This window comes from Oreochromis niloticus, linkage group LG13 (genome assembly GCF_001858045.2).
Source record: "Oreochromis niloticus isolate F11D_XX linkage group LG13, O_niloticus_UMD_NMBU, whole genome shotgun sequence".
In the NCBI taxonomy this organism is placed as follows: Eukaryota; Metazoa; Chordata; class Actinopteri; order Cichliformes; family Cichlidae; genus Oreochromis; species Oreochromis niloticus.
The window spans coordinates 16623449-16650776 of record NC_031978.2 but is presented as its reverse complement, the minus strand read 5'-3'; the positions used below and the strand labels follow the sequence as shown (position 1 = coordinate 16650776).

At 43.5% G+C, this 27328-nt stretch overlaps 1 protein-coding gene across 4 annotated transcripts in view; it reads left to right on the top strand.

Annotated features, from left to right (window-relative positions):
* The first annotated feature begins 7127 nt into the window (after positions 1-7127).
* zmiz1a (zinc finger, MIZ-type containing 1a) overlaps positions 7128-27328 on the top strand; it is a 107842-nt gene continuing 87641 nt past the window's right edge. For 2 of the 4 annotated variants that reach the window (XM_019366538.2, XM_019366536.2), the window contains exon 1: positions 7130-7379. The gene's annotated coding sequence lies outside the window, so the exon portion shown is untranslated. Of the gene's footprint in view, positions 7380-27328 lie in introns of all 4 variants that reach the window. The other 2 variants (XM_019366539.2, XM_005456590.4) reach the window with 2 other exon arrangements.

Sequence of the window (27328 nt, the reverse complement as noted above, 5' to 3'; positions counted from 1 at the left end):
CTAGCTTAGGTGGCTTGTCTGCCAGCCTGTTTTCCTTTTTAACTCTGGTCAAGGTTTCCTTGTAGCAATAAGAGGATTTCTACTGACAGCTGTTTTAAACGGCAGGTAATGGTTGTGCTTTAAATAGGAATTTGACCGGTTTCAACAAGCAAACCAAGCGAGTATTAGCTATGTTTAATTTAGTACAAAAAGAAGTCACCCTTTTTTCCATTCCAGCCTCGCAACAAGCTCTGATGGTGGTGTAACACGCGGAGCAGGCAACCTATGGAACTGAATAAACTGAATTAATAATGTTCGGAGTCCTCATGAGAGCTCCCCTGTGACTAGTGAGGTAGCTAGTTGTGCAGTCAAGGATGACACAGAGGTTGAAATGGTCACACATTTACTCAGCTCTCTCCCTATCCCTCTGGCTCATGTTCTTGCCAAGGTCAGATACTGCATTGCATAATAATAATAATAAAAAAAAGAGTCTCTCGCGCTCCATGTCTCTCTCTCTCATGCACACATACACACACACACACGCACACGTATGCAAACATGCAAACTATGCAACAATGAGGGGAATAAGAAGCCAACTAAAAATAGTGCTATCACTGCAGCCATCACCCAAAGCATTGCACCACCACTCTTCACTTCACATCTCATAACTTAAGACTCCTGATTTGGATATAGCCAAGAGTTTGCTTCCTGAACTGTATGTAATCTTCAAGTTACACATGCTTTAGTGAACATAAACAACCACAAAGGAATGTGTGCTTTAGTATTTCAAACAGGCTTTTTTTTTTCCTTTATTATTTCTATTTTATTTCTGCCAGTGGCTGGAAAACCACCTATAACACCCACGAAATCTCTTTGCTCAATGCTCTGTACCTTTCTTCTGCCTTTTCTCTCCTTTCTTTCCCCTTCTTCTATCATCCCCCTCTTCTCCACCTATTTCCCATGGCCTCAGGGAGCTGTTAGCTATCTGGATGCTGGCGCTCTATTGTGAGCACTCATTGATTGCCTCTCTGCTCCCCACAGCCAGTCGGACTAGTCAGCATGGGGCCCGGGCTGTCTGCCTTACTGCTCAGTCAACATACACCATGAAAAACAGAAGAGAAATGGAGAGTTCAACCGAGACAGAGAAACACACACAAACACGCAGACAGAGCGAGAGCGAGCATTTATAAAAGGCTGTCCAAGCTTCCAAAGTCCAGCAGTCATATCATCTGTTTTCTGTCCTCTCTCCTCCTCTCCCTTTCTCTCTCTCTCGCTCTGCTCCTTGTTCTTCTCACAGCCAGAGACAATCAATGGTGTACTCAACCAGACTTCTCTTGTCTTGTTTTAAAATAGTGCTCTTCTGCCTTTTCTCTGCAGGAGACGATCCATTTACTGCCCCACATCTTCTCTACTTGTCCTGAAAATTAACCCTTGTCTCACCTCCTCTGGATTCAGTCACCCGGTCAATCAGTTAAATCATTTTCACACACAAGCATTTATTTATTTATTTTTTTTAAAAACAGGATATTCGGCATGTGGGTTTAACCCATGTTTAACCCATGACTCATACCGGTTTGTGGCAACTAATTCCATTTTAAAAATGCAATGATTGGTCAGATATTCTTTAAGCCATGCTTGCAACCGATCCAGGGTTCACTGCACCTATCACCTCAAGACAGCTCCATAGGCTCCAGGCCCTTATGACCCTGAATTGGGTGGTTAAGAAAATAGTGAAAAAGTTTTTTTAAAAAAAGCTGGTGGTCATCACGCAGAACAAACAATTTAAAGGTTTAAAGTGGGCTTTGGAAAAATTGTGATGGGTGTTTTGTGTTCAAATGAGGTCTGAAGCATTTTTCTACATATATGGACAAAGTGGTGAAACTTCATGGGATTCTTTTCTTTCTACTCCCACTTTATGAAAGGTTAATGCAATAAATAACGCAAAACAAGCATCCCGAAGGGTCACTGCAGAATTTATTGGGAGAAATAGCCTGGGAGTGCTTCTAAAGTACTGGAGTGCACTGTTATGGAACTACTAGTTGCATAATTGCAAGTTTTTGTTAGCAAAGTAGCAGAAAGCATGGTTAGGAGCAGGGTCAGAAAACAGATTTACGCCTTACACCAGTGGAAAACGTTGTTTTGTCTTTGTCCTGTGAAAGACGTATCAGTCATTCTGTCAGTCACTCAGTCATGGCGGCGACAACAGGGTGGCATATAAACCACCATCACACCTCTGTGTGAATGGGAGAGCTGATGTCAGCACAACTGAAATTTTCCCTCCATCATGTAGCAACATGAAGCCCCAGCAGCATCCATCACTCCCGGCGCTGCCTCTATAGAGAGCCGCCTTGTCACCAGCAGAACGGTGGCCAAAGGAAATGTACATCATTTCGTGTTTGAGCACGAGTCGGGAGCCGAGGCTTGCCTTGATGTTCACTAATGTTTAAAGGGCTAAACAGTTTTCATATGTTAATTTGATACACTCCAACACAATGCAATATGTATTAACCTTGTCGAAGCATGCTTCACTGCGAGTTCTCTTTGTTCTCCTTTGATGCATTCGCTCAGCCTTTGAAATGCTGCGTGTATGAAATTATACACAGAGCCAAGTCAAGCCGAAGTCACCCCACCTATAATCCATCCATCTTATTGGCAGCCATCTGGCCATATTATTTGGAGAAGCTGAGGCGCATGCCTTACCATGAAAGTGAAGACTTCTGACAACAAGCCATTCTTTGAACTGCGGAGTGCCACCGAAGAATGACCCGACCAGCTGCAAGCCCCTCTGACACTCATAACGGGGCTTGTCGCCTGGAGTTGGTATTAAACAAAGCGTTGATGGATGATCCAGAACGGCTAATATTACGATCAGAATAAAAACTAAATGGCAAAAGCCAACAATAGATCTGTCAGTTGCTGATCCCAAGTTCTGAGGAAAGAGTAATAAGGAAACCTATATTTGTCTTCTTTTAAACTGGAGAAGGTTCAAAATGTCTGACAACACGACGGCCTGAGGATTTGAGGGAAAACACACACACACACACACACATATATATGTGATTTCTCAGATGTGAATCACAGTGTTAACATCAATATTACTGCTGTAACATGACAGGTGAAAAACATCCATAACAGAAGCGGTGTCACCACAAAGACAGGGGGTCATCTCAATGAGCCATTTTTAAAGGCAAAAAAAAAATCACATCATGAGCTCACAGCTACAGCATTGTGACATTGACTGTTCGCCCAATCTCCGTCTAAGAAACTGGCCCCCTGAAATAAAAATGAGTGACTGCCAGAGTCGGTGATGTCACTGGCCACATTTGTCCCCATCAGTGTGGATAGCTGTTTCGACCAGAGGGCTGGGGTGTCCTTGAGACGCAGTGTGATGCAGACACCCAACCAACCCCCTCTCTCTGCAGATACCCCCGTTTAGGGCCGTGCTGCATCAGTGTCAGGAGCCCTGCAGGCAGGAAGCTAAAAGGATGGCAGTCTCTTCCTTCCCTTCAAAAAGGAAAAGAGCCAGGGCCGGGAGCTGCTGACAGGAATTTGACCCCTGGACTGAGGACAGTGTGTGAAGGGAAATTGTCAGTTACCTTTCAGAAGGCCTGATCTTGTCAATCTTTATCACCTTTACCGATAATACTGGCTTTATGCTTATCACCGACAAGAAATACACTGTTTGGAAAGCATGCATGCAGGTCTACCTGTGCTGTGACTAGCCGGGACTCTGCTCTTTCTTTTTAATTTTCTTCACACACACACACACACACACACACACACACACACACACACACACACACACACAGAAGACATCCTGTATGTAGGCACAGCGTGAGGAGTGAGTGATTCTATCTGATGCACCGCGAGCTGACCGGCCCTCCCTCTGGGCAGTTCAGCCTCGCCAGAGTAGGAAGAGAGGGGAAGAGCTTGCGTGCTGCCGTGCGCGCGTGTGCGTGTCGGGAGGAGAGACATTGTTCCTTGACGTCACCGCTCAGCCCAGCCTGCCGCTGCTCTCAAACATGTCTTTGTTATTCTGAGGCTTCCACCAGAGACCGGCCGTCTGCAAAACCTGGAGCCCGGCCTGCACAACTGCTGGAGCGGAGCGCAGACGGCACATAGGCTTCACACATGGGAAGTTATTAATGAAACGTTCGAATATAAACAAATAAGTAAATAAAGTTCTGCAGTTTAATGTTATTTATTACTTCAAACAATATTTAATATTCTGCTAGAACTAATAATTGTTCATTAAGGCTATTTTTTTCTTATCAAAATATATTGTAATACTCATGAAACTTCTAATAATTGACTAATACGCTTAATTAAATTGTTCACTGGCAGAAAAAAATACTTGCAAGTTATTTAAATAACCGATTACCTGTAACTGTGTGTGTGGGGGGGGGTCCCAAGAGAAAGATATGGTCAACTAAACAGTAGTTTCTTACTGTGTCTTGCTGACTTATAATACACATGTAACTGCTTAATAGAAGTTTAATTAATTAGGTAACTGAGAGAAAAAATGACACTTATTTAAGTGACTGATTACTTTTCAAACCAAACCTGCTCATTATTTAAATCAGAGGTCCTCAACCTGTGGGTCAGGCCCCACTGGTGGGTCATAAAGCAACTGCAGGTTGGGCAGAGATGAACAAGGGAAAGCCATAAGCAAGTGCTAAAACGACCCCATAGCTATATTAATAGTGCTAATAATAGCATATTTGACTATATGTTTTTGGAATTAGCGTCAAATGTTATGTTTTCCTAACTTGTCGACTGACAGCAATACAGGATAGAACGAAGTGTCCAGTGTTGTTGATGTGATGATGTTACAGTGTGCTCACACAGAGGTGTTGCTGCTTCAGCAGTGTTGTTTGTCGCCTAGATAAGACTTTCGTTGCTGCGGCAGAAAGAAGATGAAGAGCTAATTTAATGACACAAATCAGTGATGCAGATTTAAAACACACTTTAACTGAAATACAGCAAAATTCAAACCGTTCTGATAATGCATGGATAGTGGTTTGATTTGTAAAGTGTCTGCTAATTTTTATTTGTTCTCAAAATAGCCTCAAAAACATTAGCTAACGTAGCTTAAATCATTAGAGATTTTTAGCTAATTTTAACCTTCTGATCCCAAAGTTTGCTGGTATATCGCTCGATGCCAGTCAAGAAGCTGATGTACTTATTTTAGCTTGTTAAAAAAAATTCTGTTCTTTTTCTGGTTGAATTGGACTTCAGTGTTTGTTTACAGTATAGCTCCAGATCCAGGTGACAGCAGGTCAAAATCATGTTACCTGTCTATGTGCAGCAGTAGCCTGTATTCAGTTTGAATATTGCTATGAACTGACGGATCAGTTTATGTCTTTCATTCACTGTAACATTTAACTTTTGGGTGACGGCACAAAGACTGAGAGAGCAGGATGAAGACAGCAAAAAGAAAGAGCAAAAAGAAACAGGTGAGAGTGGACATGTGGTCACATTCACAAAAATTATAAAGCTGTAGCTTCCATTTGTCCACATTCATTAATGATGATTTCACATAACACGGCAGTGTGCTGTACTGTTGTAGATTGTGGATCCCCCACTTGCTCTTGTGATTATTATTATAAGATTATATTTTTCCTAGTTTCTTGTTGAGTGAGGAGGATGGAGAGTAAGGACAGAGAGGTTGTGCAAGAACATGAAGAATGAAGGAGCAAATAGTGACGTTAGCTGGAAAAACTACAATTATTTTTCACTACGTAGTTTTTCATTCATTTCACAGATGCTTTGCATGCTTTCCAGTAGCGCACTTAAAAATGCCAGTGGGCGTTCTAGACAGAAAATATTGATATGAATGGCAGCATTTTATAAGATTCATTCCACTCTAAACATGGCTCGAACAGGATGGCTGCCACTACATTGACGTGACGGACTACAAATCATTTCTCCACTCGTGAAATTCGGGTAGACGATGCTCTCTGCTGAGTCTGCATAATAAACAGAGGGTTTGTATGAATTCAAAAAATTTAATAACAATTTTAAAACAACTCTATTACCAGCCTGCTTCATGTACGGGTCTATGGTGTTGCAGAGTGATTTTCCAGTGTCTGTACTGATTAATGCTGCTTTAAGTGCTTGATGATTTGGTGGGCTGCCTCTATGTGATTAAGAGACTGAAATAATGTTGTGCATGTTTCTCATCTTATCTGCTTTGCCAAAAATACTTCTTTAACTTCTTTAACAAATGAGCCTTTGCCTCAGGTTTGATAACTAAAGGCTCCACCCTGAAACGGGTGAAAAGTGGTGGATTGGATTGAAATCTCTGGTTGTTCTTAGACACTACAATAGGTCATCCAACTAATGAGCTGAGGCCTCCTAAAAATCTGAACCTAGAATCGCCCCTGAGTGAAGCTAAAGTGAAATGATTTAAAAAAAACAACAACAAAAAAATAACCAACAAGTACTGTGTCTTGCTGACTTTTCTTCAATTTGAATCCTTTCTCACATTTAATGATGATTTAACATGTGAGGGATGACCTGTACTTAACCTTAAAGCATAATAATAATAATTAGACAGTTATTAAGAGTTTTGTTTGCTCCCTTATGCACAGGTGGTCACATTGGATGTTTGACTTGGTAGATTTTTACACCCGATACCCTTCCTGATACAACTCCAAAGGGATTTGTGTCTTTTTCTGAGACTGAACAAGGGACTGTTTGCTTTCTTGGCAAATGTGTAAACCACTACACTTTAAAGGCACAATAATATATAATAATAATAAAAAGAACAATAAAAATTGGCTAATAAAGTTAATAGAGTTCACATCACTACTGCTACCAACGACAACAAAACAATAATAATTACTAGCTAGTTATTAAGTTGTTTTTCTGATAATAACGTGAATAAATCTGTATCTCAGATAAGCTTACGATGTTGGCTTTCATGTATATTCCTATCATGTTTTACTAACAGCTATTAAACTCACACAATGGCTGAATTAGCAATTAACTCTTGGCTCGGTTACACAGTGGAGCTCTGAGGCATCACTGCTGTAATGACACAAAAGCAGACAATAGCCGGAGCTGCGGGCTGCACTCCGCTCCAGTGTGAAACGTGCCGTTATCAGGCTGTTAGCGTCTACTTACGCCTTCACACCCGGGTGTCCTTCCGCGGAAAGTCTAGGTCGCGTTTTCACGCCGGCCGCCGAGCACGGCTCTCTCTGGTAACTGAATAGCCAGTGTAATCTGACACTTCAACTTGCCGTGCTCTACGATAGTTGATTCAGTCACTCAGTCACAGCGTCTTCGGAGCTCTCACGTCGTCTTTGTGGAAGGGAAGCGAGTGAGCGAGGGGAGCATCGTAAACACGCGGTTTGGAGACACAATACGCCGCTTTGCCGCTCGGGTCCGAGCTCAAAGTAAGTTTCGCGCCTGGTTATTTTTTGTGTTACACAGCGGGGTTTTGAACGTGTGTTTGCGTGTGTGGTTTTGCCTCCCGCTGGACAGATACTACCTGCTAACAATAGGGTGACCTCTTGGAAACCTTTTAGCAGCCGCTGAGAGTCTCGTGCCAGCGGGTGCACGTTAAGAGCCGAGCCGGAGCTCGTTTACGCGGCGTAATATCCAGACTGTGCCGCGTATCCCCTCTACCTGTGTAGTTACGCTGGAGCGACACGTCCAAAGTCACTGGGTCTGTAGGACCATTTCGTGAGGCGTGTGTACATTATTCTTAAAATCACTAGAAAGGAATGCGCTAGTAAGTCAGTGATTGCAGGTCTGCGTGTGTATGTGTGGGTGAATGTCTCGTCTCGGTGGATCAGCTGATGGCTCGTTTGATGCTAAACTGAGAATGTGTGTCACTTAGCTAACAGTCAGCAGTGTGCCTGGGCTTGTTGACTCCCTTCAAGGCTATTATCCGCTACCTGTTGTAATGCAATTAGTAGGCATGTCCATATGCTGCCCTGCTCTGTTCTGCTGAACAGCACATGTCATGCAGCTTCAGTGGTAATTGCTATCTGATAACACTAGTTGTGTTTGCTGGATGTACTCAGGGATCATTCAAAGATCATTCAGTGGCTCAACGTGTTAGGCCGTTTGGGACCTTTGCAGGGAGACCTTGTGACTCTGGCCTCTGATAGATAGTTTACTTGCACTATATGTATTTGTGTGTATATGTGTGTTGTAGTGTGACTATTACAATTAAGACAATGCTCAGGTGATTTATAATAACTGTATGCCTGCACTGGAGCCTTGCAGTGCACTCACATCTGTAATGGTTCAGTATTAGCCTGTGCATCTGGCTTGCTCTACATTAAACTATCCCCGATAGAGAACAGCAGTGCCACATTTACAAGCCCTTCTGCAGCAGAGTGTGGATGAGCAGCTTTGACTCAGTGCAGGCTTCTGCCTTAAGTCTGGTGGACCCTCCCCGTTAAATTCCTCCTGTCTGGATGTGAGGCCAGTCTGGGCAGAGCGGAGAAGAGGGGGGCTCACGATGGGTGGAGGAGGAGGAGAAGGAGGAGGTGGAGACTGCTGCTCTTTCATTACCGTGCACCCTGCTACAGGACAGCTGAACTTTGAGAGAGGGTGACAAAAAGGGCCCTTCACTTGTTAGTAAGGTTGAAGTTGAAGGGAGCATGATTGGAGCGGATGATCAAATTAACTGCTGTTATAATGTCATCATGCTTTAAACACCCAAAAGCACCAGATTCCTAAGAAATCTGACACAGCCTTGCATAAAAGTTGATATTACAGGCTTAAAAACAGTTACTGGGTTCATTACTGGGGTATTGCATTGGATTGCAGGTGTTCGTATTATTGTGTCCACTCCCTGTATGTCTCAGAAAGTGTATAAACAGATTTTGGATGGGTGCACCCTCCAGTGTCTCCTTCCTGGGTAATTTAAATTGGTGATGTAATGAAATTGTTTCAGCAGCAACACTTGTCAGCTGCACCACATTAATTAGTGCTGTTTGCCCCCCCCTTCTTCTGACAAAACAAAGGAGCATTAAGTCATCTCACCAAAGCATGAAAAGGCGGCACAGTCATTCAGAGTAGGTTACCTGATAAATTGTGAAAGAAAGAGGGCAAGGAATTAAAGCCATCTGCAACTGTTTGAAACTTGGAAGTGTGTCTGTTTGTGTATGTGTGTGTTTGTGTGTGTTCGTGTGAGTTTTCTTTCCTTCTGTTGTCCCTCATGGGGCCTCTCTGCAACCAGCCAGCCAGCCAGCCAGCCAGCCAGACTGAGAGACAAGACAGAAGTGTCTGATTCACTAAACAGGCTAAAAGGCTCCAGCATACACACTTTGAAATCAAATTTTTCTTTTTCTTTTTTTCTTCTTCTCCAAAGTCATTTAAGATGGTGCTGGACACAATTGCAGGCGTGCTCTCTGAGAATGGAGTGCTTGGCTGCCTGTGCAAGAATGTGAAGGCGATCTTACTGGAAAAATAGTGAAATTTTCAGCAGATAGAAAGACAACACATGCACTGGCCCCGCTACAAGTTGCAGCAAAACGGGAAGAAAAATTAAGTTTGCATCCAACAGTGTGTTTGATCCTGAGGCAGAATGTGGAGATTATTCTCTTTAAGCTGCAGCATTAGCCAATATTGGGGAAAAATATTGGGAAATATGTATCCTTTAAAACCAAATCTGTTTAGTATCAATCGGTCTCTTCTGATAGTTTGGGCTGCAGAAAGTTGCGACGCGTGCTTAAGTTGTGCAGTTGTTCAGTCTCACATGCTGATTAGTCACAGAAAAGATTAAGGTAGTGAGTTAACATTACCCCTGTCATTGTACCTCGGTAAAGCAGTGAGGTAATGCTGATTAGAAGTACGTAGCGGGAAAACAACTAATTACTTGTGTCTCAGTAATTAGCTTTTTGTTACTCAGCAATTTACCAAGTTGCACCGTCTCTGCCGCTGTTTGCTGTGTGTGTCGGCACAGCTGCAGCCAGCTAAGTGCTTAAAAACCTGGCGAATGCTAATCAATGTTTTGACAGCCTGACATTTCATCTGACTGTTCCTGTTGTTTGAGGACTACTGTGAAATACTTGCTGCCTGTTCAACTTGACACAGATTCTTGTAGTCTGGTGTCTCACCAGCAGCCCTAACCCACCCACTCGTGTCCAGAGCAGAAGTCAGGCCGTGTTTCTCTCTCTGTCTCTCTCTCCCGCTCTCTGTGTCTTGAGTGCGGTTCAAACTTGGCATTACTTGTCATCTAAAAACCCAGCCTTTTGTTTTTCAATGTGCCTATTTTGGTCTTTTTAATAAGGGAAAACTTGTGTTGCCTCAGAGCATTTTTAAAGACTCGCTCTGAGAATAAGAGCTTAGAGGGAGTTAAAACCTGAAATATTCAGTTTGAGCTGAGGTTGTGCCCTCTTGTCAGACACTTAACTACTTCCTAAATGTTGTTGTAATTCTACCCATAAGTCTACAGTTAAGCTCCCTTCAAGTTAAAGCCTGGTAATTGTAGTGTAACTAATTCAGAGAAAATGAAGCATACAGCAGATGTAACTCATCCTGCTGACAGAGTGCAATGACATCAGTTCAGTGCAGGAAGCCAAAAGTGGACCAACATGAGGCGCCGGGATTAAAAAAAACCCTCAGTTCCACATGCCTGTCACCACTGTTCTTCAAGCTGCCAACCTTGCACTGTGGTTTGTGGCTGAAGAGACCGCTGCTTTTAAACTCCTGAGTTGCTTGAGGTAGGCTGGACAGTCAGCATGACTAATGCTGAGTCCTCGAGCAAGGCACCGAACCTCAAGCGGCGGTGGCGAGCAGCATTGTTTGGCTAACGACCGTGTAGGACTGTAGCCGTGAGCCCGAGCGGGCATGCGGGAGATGTTTATGGACGTCAGGTGAAATGTTTTGCACGTGCTGTCATGAATGAGTTGCTCTGTTTGCTCCTGTTGGGTTTTATTTACTTTCATGTTAGATCGGAAAAGAACTAATACCATGTGTGCAGTGGGTAGGTGGAGTTTAGCTTCCTTGTTTTCTCTCAAGACTAAGTCGCCATAGTATTAACAGATTGAGCTTTAACATGGCAAATGGCGGGGGATTGCAGTGAGGCTTTGTTTAATCGTGACCACTTACGCTGATCAAACAGAGGGAATTAGAAATAAAATGCTGCCTCTAATGCAATCCTGCTTCAGATAAAGGCCTGTTACCTTCTGCATTTGAGGTAAATACAGGCTCTGGTTACTATGAGGAACTACAGCGGGGATATAATTTTTCCGTGTTGTTCTTGCTTTGCCTGTCAGTTGTTTCCTTGTTGACAGATATCTGTTTAATATAGACAAAACACCAGCTTAACTCCTCTTTCTTAAGAGCCGTCATTTCAGCTCTTGAGCTCTGCCAACATCAGGGAGACGCAGTCCTCTAAGTGCTTTCTTTTTTTTCTCTCTCTCTGCCTGAGACGAGAGCGAAACAAAGTGCAGAGAAGGTGAGGAGAGCGAATAGGGAGAAGTTGCCGGCCCACCCCTGTCACCATCTCATGCATGTTTGATTTAATGTTCTTTGAGAAACGAGTGCACAGGACGTCACAATGGCCGTGTCCTGTTCCCATCCGCCGTGAGAGAGCGGGGGCCCTTGAATCATAAATGACACCCGGCCTCATCAGGAACAATATGAGAGTCGGAGCCCGCACAGGAGGAACAAAATGTTCCCTCTATCCATCCATTTGCCCCGACGCCGCTGCATGCACTCAAGACTTCTCACCATCGCGAGCAATTACCCTCACTTTTTTCCTCCAGCTGATGAAATCCTCGCAGAGAGCCCGTCTCAGCTGCGTTTCTGTGCGTCTGTGTTGGTGAAACAGGGAGGGGGCGGGGAGGGGCGGGAGGCAGCGAGGAAAAGAGATAGTATGTGTCTGAGTGAGTGGCGTTGGCGTGTGTCTGTTTGGCTTGTAAATCCTGTTTAAGCTAAACAAACTCATTGTCTTCATCCTCCAACTGTGTGCTCTCAGCCCCCCCGCCCCCTTCTCTTCCCTACTTTCTCCTCTACTCTTTCCTCCTCCTTTGAGTTGTAAGTACAGTCACTAATTACTCCCCTCTCCCTCTTCACGCCGGGTCAGTGGGTTTACAGTTTTGGCACTGATCTGCTGTGTTTGCCTTGCTTCTCTTGATACTCGAGCACGTCTGCAAGCCTCCTCCAAGAGGTCCTCACACCTTGCACAGCGTCCCACGTGGGTTCATTTGCCAGACAGCCACTCAGGTCTGCGCTCAGACTTCCTCTCGCTATCTCACGAAGCTTGTCCTGCGCTTCATTTCATGCCAGGTGCTGGGCCGGCCGGCCTGCTGGGCCCACGTCAATATAACCTGTTATGTTTTCAAGCAACAGCACCTCATCTCGAGGAGGATTCCCAATGATAGGAATTAATTTTAGATACAGTTCAGTTACCCCCTCCACCCAGCGTGCTGCAAATCTTTCTAGCTTATAGGCCATAATGAATCATTTTCTAAAGATAATACACCACATGCTGTGTTTATAATACCATTTGTGCTATAAACAGCGCCTTGTCTAGTCGGCACTGTTGTCTCTCAGAGTGCACGCTGATGCTGATTTTCTGGTGGAGGTTGCGTGGGAGATGGAGAGTGATGGCAGAGATTCTATGAAGGCGGTCGGATTGTCTCCCAACATGGCCTCCAGGGATACATACTTCCTTGTTTTCTGACAATGTAAATTAACTGGGATGTTACTAATGCAAAGGGACAGCATTTATTCTCCAGCTCGCGGTGTGGGTTATGAGGCTGCGAGGGAGTCGTGCAATATCTGCTCTCACGCAACGCCTGCTGCTTACGCATGCAAAGAGCGCTGGGCTGATAACGTGGTCAATAGCGAAAAGCGGCATTCGTTTTTCTTTGGCGAGGTGCGGGCGAGCAATAAAAATGTCATTCAGCTTTAAGGGCGGAGAGTCGGCCGTACGCTGGGGTTTGATTTTCCAGTTTTGCCTTTTGGTCAGTTAATGATGCCTATTGTGGTTGTTATGGAGAGCCTCCTCAAATCATATTGGCATATAATCGTGAGCCTCGCTGCTCTAATAAGGCTGTTTTCTTCCTATTTCTCAACATTGCTCAGTGACAGAAAAAAAGAAAGTCTATTACTGTGTGCAGTGTGTTTGCCCGCTTATTGCCCTCCCCTCAGTTTTGACACTGGCGGTTGAGCCAGGCGCTTTCCCAGGGTTCTAAGGACTGACATCCCTTTCATTTTCCCGCCTGGGCGGCTCAGATAAAGGGGCATATTTTAAACCTCTGTGTGGATACACTAACTGTAAAAAGAGACGGGCTGGTGGGCCGGGGCCGAGCAACAGCATTAACTTCACAGAGAAGGAGAGGGATGAAGGGAGCAATGGGATGATGAGGAGTGAAGCAAATAAAGAAGCAAAGAGTCTGAGTCCACATTATTAAACAGTAATCTCAGCAATTCATAATAAATGGTTGGAAGCACCATAAAAGCTGGCTGCAGACCTGACTTTGCAAATATCACAAACATTATCTGCAGTCCTCCTGCAGATAACCCATCTTTCTTGTTTAGCGCTGGTCTATTACAGGGGCAATGTGTTTAACCACTTTTTTTTTCCTAATCTACCCCTGTTGCGTGCGTCCTCCCGGCACACCAAAGCCACGGTGGAAGCCGTCGTTTATCATATCAGTAATGAGACCAGGGTAATCGTGTGTATTCCGGAGACAGCAATGATACACTGCTTGGCGCTTGCCAGGGATCAGCCTCTAAACAATGTTTATCATTGTCTCCCAGGGCTCTTTAATTATCTGGCAAACGTTATTGACAAACCAACGAGAGTCCTTGTGTTTTAAGGATGCGGGCTGCTGTTCATAAATATGTGAGCTCGAGTAAAGCGATTTATATTTAACATGCTTGTAAATATTGTTAGTAAAAAGGCGATAATATTTTTTCAGTCAGCCGTGTCTGCTCCAGTCCCAACATCCACCCGTTACCTACATGTTAACGATCTACCAGAGTTATTATACGGCTCAGCTGTATTGCTCTCACAGCCGTCTTCCAACCTTTACTTGGCAGCTCCAGCTGAGTGGAGGCTGAATGGCATGTGTTGACATTGTTAAAGACACACGTGAGGACCTCACACGTTTCATGTCTGAGTCAAGCAAGGGGCATGTTGGAAAAGATGGGGTGGGGGTGCAGTTTGTCATATCATAGCCTCACCTGCAATATCTTGAGGCGGTTGCACAGTGTTGTGCTCCGGTCCAGAGATGATGTCTAAGTCATGCTGGTTAGTGACGGTAAACGAGAGCAGCAGATAGACCAGACTCTGAAATATACATTTAGGACCAAACTTCACACAAACACACACACACACTGCCATCTTCTTTTACTTGTCATGTCTCCCTGGGTATCAAATCAGCATAAATGTATAACAAGAGAGAAGGAATGTCTCATTGATGGGTGCATGAAATCACCTTTGCTGTGCTGTGTGTTTGTGAGGGAAATGGGGGTAGTGGTAGTAACAGCAGCAGCAGCAGCAGTAGCGGTGGCTTGGGGTGAGGTCCTGCCCTGATTTTCTCTGGAATTCCTTTGTTTTTGGAAGCCAGAACGGGGGGAAACCAAATCTGGGTAGCCTGAGGGTCTCTCCTTCTTAAGTATTCTCCACGCACATCCCTCTGCTGCCATCTCTGACGGCTTTTTAGGGGTAGCTCTGTTTTCAAAGCTCACAACAGCCAAGGTGTTTTTCACCTTCCAGAGAAAGGAGAGGGAGAGAGGCAGGCAAAAAAAAAAAAAAAATCAGATGACTGCACCAGGAAAACCATCTCAGGCCTGGAGGGACCGGCGCTGCTCAAACATAAATTTTCTCCATGTTTCAGACACGGAAATGAAAGTCAAATGTAGAGCCTGTCACTCAGGGCACAAAAGATACCTTCCAATGAATATGGATGAAAAACAGAGGGTAAGAAAAAGCACTGTCTTTACTCGAAAACTAATAATGGTTTGAAAAAAAGATGTTGCAATGATTGCCTTATGTTTTCCACATTTAATGATTCTCCTTTGCAGATTAATAAGCATTTTTAATTGTGTTTTATGGTTGCTGGAAGGGCAAACAGTGCTGTAGAAATGTTGTCAGCTGCTCCTGCGAGCTGAAAATTTGACCTCACATTCATGGCTCATTAAATCTGATAAACCATGGGTAATGGTGTTAAAATTGTACAAAGGTATCTGCATTTACTCCGTACCACAAGTTTTCCGTGACCAGATCCTTATCTGGTGGGCTGTCGCTTTAAGTAACTAACTTCCACAAAAGCAGTGCTTTTCCCTCTCGTTTGAAGGGGGCTCGTGTTGAGTGAGGGGGGAAATGAATAGGGTTGTTGCCTACCTCTATTGAGCCGGCCTCATTCTTCCCTGACCACTGGAACGGTGGGTGGGTGAAAGGGGAGGGGGGGGGGGGGGTTGGGGGTGCTTGAGAAAGGGGATGTAGCAGAGGAAGGGGGAATAGGAGAAGTGCTCAGAGGTCTGGATCACGTGAGCCGTTATAGTGTTCGTGCTGGTCCCTTTCAGGCTGTCACAGTAAATCTGTTTGACTTGTCACTTTCTAAATCATTACGAAGGCTAAAAGCCTCTCTATTGGATTGTGGTGGAAGAGGGGAGGCAGCAGGTTTCCTTTGTGCCTTCTTGACGATGATGATAATCAAGTTTGTTTCTGGCCATCCTGCTGCGCGGCTATAATTAGCTCCCTTCTTCTCTCTTCTCATCATCTTTATCACGTGTTGCTCCTCAGAGTGGAAGCGAGTCGTTGTGTGGAGGTCGTGCGTTGACTTTTGTGTAGTGATGTCTGATTGAAAACTTGTAGTTTTATCAGGCTTGTGTGTTGCCTCACGCAAACGTTTATTTCTCCAAATGAGCGTGAGGACCTCCTGTTCGTCCCCCAGGTCAGTTGGGGTCAGCTGGAGGTACATCTGAACTTGTAGCATCTCTTTCTGCCCAAACTGGTTTCTGACAGAGATGTGACGGAGTAGATCTCGTCCTGCTGATGAAGTCTGCAGGAAGTGACATGTGAATTCCCCCACCCATTTCTTCTTCTCCTGTTTTCTTTTCCCTCCTCTCCTTTTTCATGCCATCCACCTCGTCCTCTGTGCTCACTCTGTTCTCTCCCTTTTTTGCCCCTCGCCTTCCCCCTCGCCGCCACCCCTCGTCGGTTTGTGTGCCAGCAGCACTCATGCCTGGAACAGAGCGCCAGGGCAGACATCTGTCGCACAGCGTCCCTGATCTGATCTGTGGCTCGAAGCATCGGGGTCACGAAGAGTAGCAGCCGCCAGTCCAGACACAGTGGGAGACAATCTCAGAGCTCTATCTCTTGTGTTTTGGTCTCCCAGTGTCTTTCTCTGCGTTTCTCATTAAAATTCACACTGCACACAACCAAACACACACAGGCGCCCTCACACACACACACACACACACACACACACACACGCACCAGGGTATTAAGTTGTTTGTTGTCTTTATGTGAAGCGTCTGTCCTTTGGACTGTGTGGCACTCAGTCAAGCTGGGCTGGCACCGTCCCATGTCGTCTGATAACGCTCTTCCTTAGACTCACAGGTGCAGGCAGGAGGGAAATGTCAGTTTTATCAGGTTGTTCATCAGCCACGATGATGTGCACTTGATCTGAAGGGAAGATTTTGACAGTTAAACTGGCTCTTTGTGCCTGGGGCAACGCTATTAATGACAAAACCAATGACAGAACGAATAAAAAGGCGTTAATTGCAGCTGCTCGGTTTTGTTAAAGAGAGCATAAGTGTGGATTGACACACACAGCGTCTGCCAAGTTTGATACATCGCATACCTTCTCGAGAGATTAATGCCTGCATATTGATCCCGCTCACTGTTTTGACATTTATTGGTGTTGTAGTAGTGGCCCCCTCCTCCCCCCTCCCAAAACAGGTGAGTTCCTGCCAAGTGACGAGACTGGTGAATGCTCACTCGGTCATGGGAAAATGAAAACTCACAATTAAAGGACCATAACTTAGTTTTGCTACTAATATTATGACTTTTTGCATGTCCCAGCTCATTGACACCAAATCACTTACACTGTATTTTACACATGCATATCTTTTCTGACATTTTCTGATTGTTTTTAAGCTGCTGTTTGTTTCCAGTGACTTCACTAGATTATGAAGTGTAACTTGCAGAAGCTTGATTGACACAGCTAATCCATCACAGCACACACAGCATTTAGTCATCTTTAAGTTATGTTATCGGCACTTAGTGATGTGGTTGACAGCAGAGTGAAAACTCCTTCTGCGAGTATATTTGAAGACGCCACATCAGAGATTTGTGAGCCACCTTTAAAAGAAAGAAAGAAAACTAGATTCACACGCGCCGTTTCATATCCATGTTTACTCACTTCCCATTTTGATTTGAATTTCTGACAGCGCAGCTTGTCAAAGCAGTGCCTTTTCAGCTTTTGACTGCGACAACGGTTTTGACAATGGTTCCTGATTGCAATTTAAGTGTCTTACAATTGTAGAGCACAGTGCAGACTGTGACAAACTCTAACTTATTTAAGAATCAATAATTTTTTCCAGTTTTTTAAACCCAAAAGCAAACAGTTTGGAAATCAGCATAAAAACTTACACTCACCAGTCACTTCAGTAGGCACATCTGTTCAACTGCTCATTAATGCAGTTGTCTAATTAGCCAATCACATGGCAGAAACTCAATGCCTATAGGCATGTAGGCATGTTTCAGATGACCTGCTGTAGTTCAAACGCAGGAGCAGAATGGGATAAAAAGATGATTTAAGTGACTTTGACTGTGCCGTGGTTATTGGTGCCAAGCATGCTGGTCTGGATATTCCAGACACTGCTGATCTATTGGGATTTTCCACACAACCATCTCTTGGGTTTACAGAGAATGGTCCAGAAAAGAGAAAATATGCAGTGAGTGTCAGTGCTCTCGGCAAAAATGCCTTGCTGGTGTCAGAGGTCAAAGGAGAATGGCCACGCTCCGTTGAGCTGATAGGAAGGACACAGTAACTGAAATAACCACTTGTTACAACCAAGGTATGCAGAAGAGTGACGCTGAACACACAAAACACGTCAGACCTTGAAGTAGAGGGGTTGCAGCAGCAGAAGACCACACTAAGAAGCTAAGAATAAACTGAAGCTACAGTTCACATGGGTTCACCAAAACTGAAAACTGGAAGATTGGAAAAAATGCCGCTTGCTCTGATGAGTTTGTGCTGCAGTATTCAGATGGTAGGGTCAGAATGTGGTGTAAACAACATAAAAGCATGGATCCATCTTGCCTTGTATCAACACTTCATTCTGCTGCTGGTGGTATAATGGTGCAGGGCATATCTTCTTGGCACACTTTTGGACTCCTTAGTACCAAATGAGGATCATTTAAATACCACAGCCTACATGAATATGCTTGCTGTCCACACTCCTCTCTACACCACAGTGTACCCATGTTTGATGGCTGCTTCCAGCAGAATAACTCACGATGTCAGAAAGCTCAAATCGCCTCAAACTGTTTCTTGAACATCACAGTTAGTTAGTTCACTGTAGTCAAAAGGCTTCCACAGTCTCCAGATCTCAATCCAGTGGAGCACATTTGGGATGTGATGGGACAGGAGATTCACATTATGGATGTGTAGTAACAGTGTGATGCTTCATGTCAATATGTAGCAAAATCTCTGAAGAATGTTTTCAGCACCTTGTTGAATTAATGCAGTTCTGAAGGCAAAAGGTGGTCCAACCCTACTCTGGCAAAGTGTAACTAATAAAATGGCCGGTATACTGTTCTTTAATATTGGCTGGTGTTTAAAGTATACATGCTAAGTTCAGTGTGCAAAAACATAGTCTGACTGAATCAAGCTTTTCTTTTTGGTTCTTGATTCAATCAGACGTTAGGCTATGTTTTCTATTAGAGAGCTGAAGGAGCTATTTTACCACTAACAAATGATTATTGTCTTTTTTTGTCTGTCAAAATCATTTTCAGATTTAGATTGCTCTGCTGCTTGGTTGGAGTAGTTAGAGTAATGTTGAAGGAAGGAAGGTATTTAAGAATTATGATTTCAGTCTGATGACTTTCAAAGATCATTTCAGCTGATGCATTTTTGCTATTTTCATGCCCCTTTTTCTGATTCTATTTGTCTGGCTCTGGCACAGGAACAACAAGACTTCTGATTGTCTTGTATTTTTCTGTCCTGGCAGACAGTCATCAATGAGCAAAGGGCCTTTGAATAAAAACTGAAAAAATCTAAGATGTGCGCAGCAAATGAAAGGTCTTCGAAACCACAGGTATGGTCCTTTAAGATAAAGCAGTAAACCTATTTGTTAGCTCAAAGCCTCTTGAATACTCAGCTCCCAAGTCACTGAATCAGAAGCCGCTTTGATTCAGCTCATCTTGTGTGAGTCAGCAGAGTCACAAAGTAAAAGGCGAGCATGTGTGACAAGTAGATTAGTCCCCTTTATTATGCCTGCTCCCTTTCAAAATAAATATCTCAACATCTTGTTTACTTATTATTAATCCACAAGATGGAAATCAGGCTTGCGATAAGATAAATGGTAGATGTGGCTGTTATCTTTTGAAAGGTAATTGACCTCTGACACTTTATTGGCAGGAACTCAAGCCCATGATGGCTCCATGATTTAAATGCAACGGCTTCTTCCAGTAAGCCTGAAGCTAAATGTTTACATACTGTCGCTGCAAAGAGGTTAATTTACTCAATTAATACAATAGACAGTGTAGTGCGTAGATCAGCCCTTCATTAGTAATGCTGCCTCTGGTTTAAGATCAGAACAGCTCATATGACCTGACAAACTCATGGCTGGTTTACACTTTAAAGGCATTAAAAAAACCATCAGCGCTGCAGATTTCAGATAGCATTTCACTAAGCAAATATTAACTGGCTGGCTCTGTGCATTAATTCAGTTCACTTACAGCACCATAGCCAAAGCTCACAGTGTGCTTACACTGTATAAATCAGCCTTTCATAGGTTCACAATGGCACTATAATAACATATGCTATCCCAACACTAATGAGATAAATTATGACACATCTTCCACGCGTGCATTTATTGTTTTTATAGGTTGTTTTATTCAATTAAATAGGCCAACTGCTAACACAATAAGTCTGTTGTTTTTGTAGTCATCTCACTTTTCTAAAGTGGTGCTTTCAACTATTTTATTTTGTCTGAAAGTAAAAGATTTTCCCTTTTTTTCACAGTATACAACTGACATGGTCTAGACCTAATATTTGGACAGGCTTTTCATGTTTAGCTACATTCCGTGGACAAAAGTAGCCACACCTCTTAATCTGTAATTCAGGTGTTTTCAGCCTCAGTCTGGCTTTACAGACTTTTGTGAAAGAATGGTTTGTTCTAAACAGCTCACTGAATTCCAGCATGGTCCTGTAATAGGATGCCACTGTTGCAACATGTCAGTTTGTGAAATTTCTTCTCTATTCCTCTCTATATTCCACAATGAGCTGTAAGTGGTATTACTGCAACGTTGAAGCATTTAGGAACCACAGCAGGTCAGACATGTAAGGTTTACAGAGCCGAGTGCTGAGTGCATAAAAGTCCCCAGCACACTGCTGACTTAATAAACCAGCTCTAAACCTTCTTTGGCATTAACGTCAGCACATAAACTATGAACTGGGAGCTTCATGGCATGTCAAACACCTGTCGGTGAACTCTGTAGGTGACCCAGTACTTTTGTTTATATAGTTTTGTTTACGTCGTGGGCCACACCCACTTTTATCTTAAGTGGCCTGGACCAGTAAAACTCCTCTTTCTGTCAGTGTAAAGAAGTTTAACTATCCATTTAATCCTGGAGATATTTTAATATAAGCCAAAGATGGGCTTTTTTTTACATGATTAAAAATGCTGCTAATATTTTGTCTTTTCTTCTATAGTAGATGGTGAAAAAACAGGAACTTTCTGTTATTTAATTGTTTGTCTGTTGCTTATTTACTTTGGTATTGTATAAATTGCTAAGTGGGGAGGTCTGGATCAGAAGGGATAGCTATAAAATATAAATTTGTGCTCTCTTTCACATTTTCCAAAGATGTTCATTTGGCAGACTGGAAACTTTAGCAGGCCGATTCTGGCCCCAGGGCTTTATGTTTGACACCCCTGATATAGTCTACGTTGGTGACGTGGCTCTAGTTGTAGCAGTGATGGTCAGTTGGTAAAACACTTTGGTGTATACTGACCTATTTTAGCATCTATGGGACAGAGTTCCCAGACATTTTCCACTGACATTCATGTTCCCCAGAAAACTACTGACTTTAGTGATGGTTTTTTCTTACAAGTGCTTTTACAGCTGCTGAATGGACTGTGCACAAACTGACTTCTCTTTTAATGATCCTGTGATTTTTATTATCATTTCTGCTCGCGTAACATTCTGGCAAAAGTTTCAGCTTCCAAACACTTGTGTGTTTATGACCAGCTGCCTGCAATGCTGATGCCACTCCCATCAGCCTCACCTGTACTTTGTGCTTAGTACAGGTAACAGCGCTAACACAAGAAAACTAGGTGTTAAGTGTAGTAAACATAACCATCTGCGTGTTACCACGGTTTTTGTGAGCACGTTGGCGTTGGGGCACAGCTCAAAGCACAGCTGCATGACTGTAGACAGTCTATTTTCACTCACTAACTCGTGTTTTAGACACCGCATGTAAGCATATTGCTTTCCTTGTTAAATTAAAGCAGAGCCCACGTTTGTGTCTGAACCTTTTAAGACGAATTCTCTCCACAGAATCATCTCAGTGTCCTCCCTGCGTTTCTGTAATGCAGCAGCCTTGAAAAGCTGCTTTATACCGATGACAGGCAAGGTCGGGGCTAGTGAAACAGGACAGTGTGACTGTGTGTGTCTGTGTGTGTGTGGGGGGTGGCAGAAGGAGAAGGGGGAGAGAGAGAAAGTATATGGCACTGCAGCTCTGATGGTGTACCACCCACTACTGAGCTGCAGCTACAAATCAGACAAACTCTAGTCGCTGCTGGCGATGCGCCATGACACTGATCACTGGCACACGGAACACTGTCAGAACCATCTTGATGGGTAATTAGGGATACTCTGTCATTTTTGGTATCACTTAGCTGCAGTGCTTATGTAGTGTTGAATGTGTATGGTGTGTATGTGAAATCTGAGCCTGTGAGCCTGTTAGAAGAGATGCTGCAAGGATACCGTAAAAGTAAATTTTACACCGCGTAGCCTTAGCTGGGCGGTGGACTGGAAGGATCTTGGCTGATCCCTTAAAGACAGTCCAAAGCTGTAAACTCTAACTGACTCGTGTGTGTGTGTGTGTGCAGCTTTACATGCACAAACACACACACGGGGCTGTGTGTAACCTTGTGTTTGTTTTAAAGGGTCGCAGCAGTGTTACGGTTCTTTGTGAGTGTCGCTGATGCACATCATGTCCTGCGTGACTTTGACCAGTCCAGCCTTCAGCTTTACAGAGCGAGCCAGATAGACAGATTTTTCTTCAAACAGTGCTGCATATACAAGTTCAGACACTCTGTTGAATGTAAATGAATGGTGCAAATAATTTATTGCTTATATTTAACTGAAAGCAGCACGGAGACAACATGTATCAAACACTGAGATTCAGAAGCTGCACTGCTTTTCAGAAAACATATGCTCACTTTACAGTGTAACTAGTATCAAATTCAAGCTATAAAATTTGTGTAGGGCTATAAAAAGCCTGGTGAAACATCTAACAACTAATTAGGGTTACATAGTAACAAGATTATGTTAAAACAGGCGGAGAGGCTTTCAGAAGTAAGAATGGGGATAGGTTTATCACTCTAAATGTGTTGTGATAGGTAATTAAGAAAAAAAAAAGTCTCAACACAAGATTGCATCAAATTCTAGGATTCATATACAATCCAAAGAAATCGCAGCACACAAAGAACAATTCCAAAATAAATTATACGAATTATACGACTTAGAAGAAATGCATTGAAGATACGCTGTGGTGGAAACCACTGCATGGTCTCAGGATCACATCTGAAAGCTGTTGAACTGATGAACATTTTACATGCTAGTTAAAACTCTACCATTCAAAGAAAAGAATGTATACAGAGAAGATCTTGAAGTGCTGTCATCTGTTTAAAATGGATGGAGGCAAAGTGGAAAAGTGTCATGTTGCATGACCAGTTAAAATTATACATTCTTTTCCTTTTTAGGAAACATAGACAGCAAATCCTCTGAGTTAAAGCAAAGGGGTAGCTTGTAGTGCTGGGTGGCATGGTGGCGAACGGATAAAACATCCACATGGGCTTTTCAAGTGGCTTAAATGGACTATATTATTGTCTACCGGCAGCAGTAAAAAGCACGAGAGTGGGTCTGTAGTAACTGTGAACCCTTCTCACTCACAGTTCTAATCGCACGACTCATATGGTTGGCGTAGTGGCGAACACGATCACAAGTTTAGCAATCAGAATTGGCACACAGCTACATTAAAGCTCCCAAAGGTTCTTATCCACATCAGATATAATGATGTCATCACGTTACCTGGCAGCCACCTACCAACGGGCTAAAATGACCTACTGGTAGTGTTAATCCACATATAACTCCCAATTAAGCATTGTGTCATTTTAATTTCACAACTGTAACATCTCATTTATATCAACAAAATTTCTGTTTTGATTTCATCCCATTGCCTAGCAACCACTTAACAAGGACTAAAATCACAGACCGAGCAGTACGGTAGCACGGCCGTTAACAATCCACAGTTAGCTGTCTTTACCTCCCGGTGACGCTCCCAGTAATTTGTGAAACATAAAATAATTTACCAGTAATTACGGCGCTTACGAGCATGCTGGGAAATGACGCTAACTAGCCAGGTAGCATAACAGTTCGCTAACAGCTGGGAGAGGCTCTGTTGCTGAGAACATGCAGACAGATGGAGGATGAAGAAGAGAGAGCGGAGATGCACCGAGATAACTCAAGACCAAGACAGGAGTTGTGTCTGCTTTTTGGAAGTTTTCAACTTTAAATCATTTCTGCTCTGCTGCTTGTGTGCTGGTCTTTGACTGTGGGTGGGGCTCAGGCAGCTCCTGCACACACACACACACACACACACACACACACACACAAAGAGGGAGCCAGGTGAGGCACAGATATGCTAATGAGCCATATGTTGACTTTGTTTGAAAACAGCAGCTACATAAACCGACGCTACATCTGGTAAAAGCATGAAAAGCAGCCTTCTAAGCGCCGACTCCACGTGCCACTCATGTGCCAAATATTTGATTTTTGTTAACAGAGCCTAAAAGTAGATATTTTATTGTTTTTGGTGGTTTATTTGTGTTACTCCTTTTTGATGATGACATTAAAAAGATTTGTATTTTATGTACTTCTATGAGACAACTAGCTCGTGTTACAGATATAATATTAATAGCAGTAACACAGTGATATACTGTGAAAATCCTCAAAATACCACAGTACAAATTGTCGGCCATGCTATATTTCAGCTCTTTTAGCTAGACAAAGCCACGTTCTTCACATATCACACCAACGTGACTGCACAGTAAAAAAGTGCAGATGCTGACCTGCCTGCACTTCAGCGGACTTCTTGTGTTGCATTATGAAATGAAAAATATGAAAAAGCAGGCCCACTAATGCAGCTGAAATAGGTTTCCTCAAATTCCAAATGCTTGTGAGTATTATTAAAAGACGAGTTGATGCAACAGAGGGGTAAACATAGCCCTTTTCCAACTACTTTGAGGTGTTGCATCATATTAAAAAAAGAAAGAAAGCATTTCTCAGATTCAGCATTTGATCTGTTGTCTCTGTAAGAAAATAAAAACACTGGCTGTTTTTTTTTCTTTTTCTCTCCCCCGTGATTTAAACATTTAAAATTTGCACATTAACCCTCATCACTCAAAAGAAGACCTCTGCGAAAATGCCTACTTTTACACTTAAGCTGTGAACAATTTTCTAATTTGTGCTGTGATTATCCTAATTTGAGCAAGCGAAAATGAGAGAAACTGAGAGCACATTGTGTGCCCTTTGATTAAGTGGGATGTTTGAATGTGGGTCTTCCACCTTCAAGAGATATTTGATACTTGAGGGGTTGAAGTGTTTTTGATGGAAACTCCATTAATGATTGATAACAGGAGGAAAGCGGTTATCTCCCTACTCCAGTACCATCAATTATTAAACGCTCTTTCCTAGCATTTTTTTTTGGTGGCACATAAAATATAAGTCACCATCCTGAAATCCTTAGTTATGATATCTGTCAAAGAGATTAGGGCTTTGCGTTGATTTCTTAAAACTCTCTTCTTTTGTGGTTTGAATAGCGAGCAAAAAAAGCAGCAATTGGCAAAGTTTCTAGCGTTTTGCTACATCGGGTACTAAGTTTTTCATTGACAGTTTTTCTGTTTAATGTTGTATTAATCAAATGAAACCAAATCCATCCATTTTCTTCTCCTTTTTCAATTCAGGCATGCTGGGAGGGCCTATTCCTGTTGTCACAGGGTGAGAAGCAGGGTACACCCTTGACAGGTTGCCAATCTATCCCAGAGCGTGAAACCAAATCTAGAGCTAAGATTGCTTTGCTAAGTTTAGATCTTACATTTCGATACAGCGCAGAAACTGATGCAGACCAAAGAGTTTGTGCCAAGTGAACTTAACGTAACCTTTACCAGTTCATCCTCACTGTAGTCTCCGGTCCAGCTGGCTCTGTGCTAAAGCACTGCTGCTCTTCTGCATATCAGAGCTTTATTTTGAGATGGTCGTGTGTCATGCAACATCCAAATTTAAACCTGGAATGACTCAGTCTGTGTGTATGTTGAGAATCTCACGCGCAGACGCCACATGTCGAGTATGATGTTGAAGGACTGAGTGGATGGCTGAAGTGATGCTGGAGATTTGTGTCAGCCAGTGTATGAGTGCGTGTCAGCGCCGCGGTAAAAAGTTCTCCGTTAGGCCAGCTCTGATTTGAGCCGCATCGAGACGAGCTGACAGGCCTGCAGGCTTCTCTGTGTCATCACCGAGGTTCCCATCAGTCCTTGCAGAGGGAATTCTCTCAGACGCCATCGTTGTACTTAGACACGGGAGACCTGATTAAGTCTTTATACTGCATGTGGCAGCCGTAGAGCGGCTCGTCAGCCCACTTTCCTCAAAGTGCTCCAAGGCCGCTTCGAGACACGCGAGAGGAGATGTTTTCACGGGGCTTCAAGTGGTTGTGGAGCCTTTCTCAAGCCAAGGTAATGATTATTGGCTCACATACATGCAGAGAATGCCTGGAAGCGCTACTGCTGAACGCTGCTCTGTTTCTTTGCGTCATGAGTGACACCCTCATTTACTGGTGTCAATATTCGAGTTATTCATTGACTACAAATGGAGCCCTGCAGCACTGCGCCTGCATTTCTTTGTTGTTCTTTTGGTCTTTTTACTAACAACAGCACCTCAGTCTCTTAAGGTGAGCTCAGGGAAATTATCCTGTAGATATGAAATAAACATTAAGATGTCGGGATTTTTAAAAGATAGCAAAGAACAGTTGCAGCAAATGAAAAGAAAGAACAATAAAGCGATAGCTGTTCTTATCTGGACGCCAATCGGCGTGTCTCATCATAGCAGAGAGGCACCGTGTACTGCCCGTCTTATGTCAACAGTGTTGTATTTACATAAGCTGTTTCCCGTCGGCCGCGGCTTCTGTCCTGAGAGCACCAGGCGCTGCAACAGTGAGGGAGTGTGATTAGATTTACAGATGGAGAGTAATGGGAAGAGAGTTAATAGCACAAAGGCATAAATCACAAAGAAGAGGCTGGAAGCATTGTGCTTGACCTTTTGAATGGTGATAATGATGCCGGAGACAGATACGCGCCTACCGGGGGCTGCAAAACCAGCACGCTTGAGTTTAGAGAACGCTGCCGTAAATGCAAAGTGGGCACGTGTGCGGGGTTAATAGGTGGGCTGGTGAACCTTGTAGCATATTCAGATGACAGTGACAGCATGTATGAAGCTGTCAGAGCATTACATGTTAGAAAGTTTTCCACATACACAAACACACGCGCACACACAGGCATGAGCTGATACCTGGCTCTCAGGCTCTTTCTTTATGCGGGAAGTGAAACCTGTCCGCCTGTCTGTCTGTATGCTCATCTCCCCGTCTGTCCCTGCACCGCAGAGCATCAGCGGGGTTATTAGAATAGCCCTATGGCTGTCACTGATAAGGCCTGTATGGGTGCTGCCACTGACAGCGCTGCCTGCCTGCGTGGCAAACACAAGTGGCCTGGCTGGGGGATTACTGCCTGCTGCCATTTCTGCTGATGCCTTTCTTTATGTTATCCTCTCCAGTCAGATGTGCTGCATTTGAATAACTTGGCTGATGTTGTAGAAATGGAACTCCTTGAAATCTCCACCTGCATACAAATGAAGGTGCAC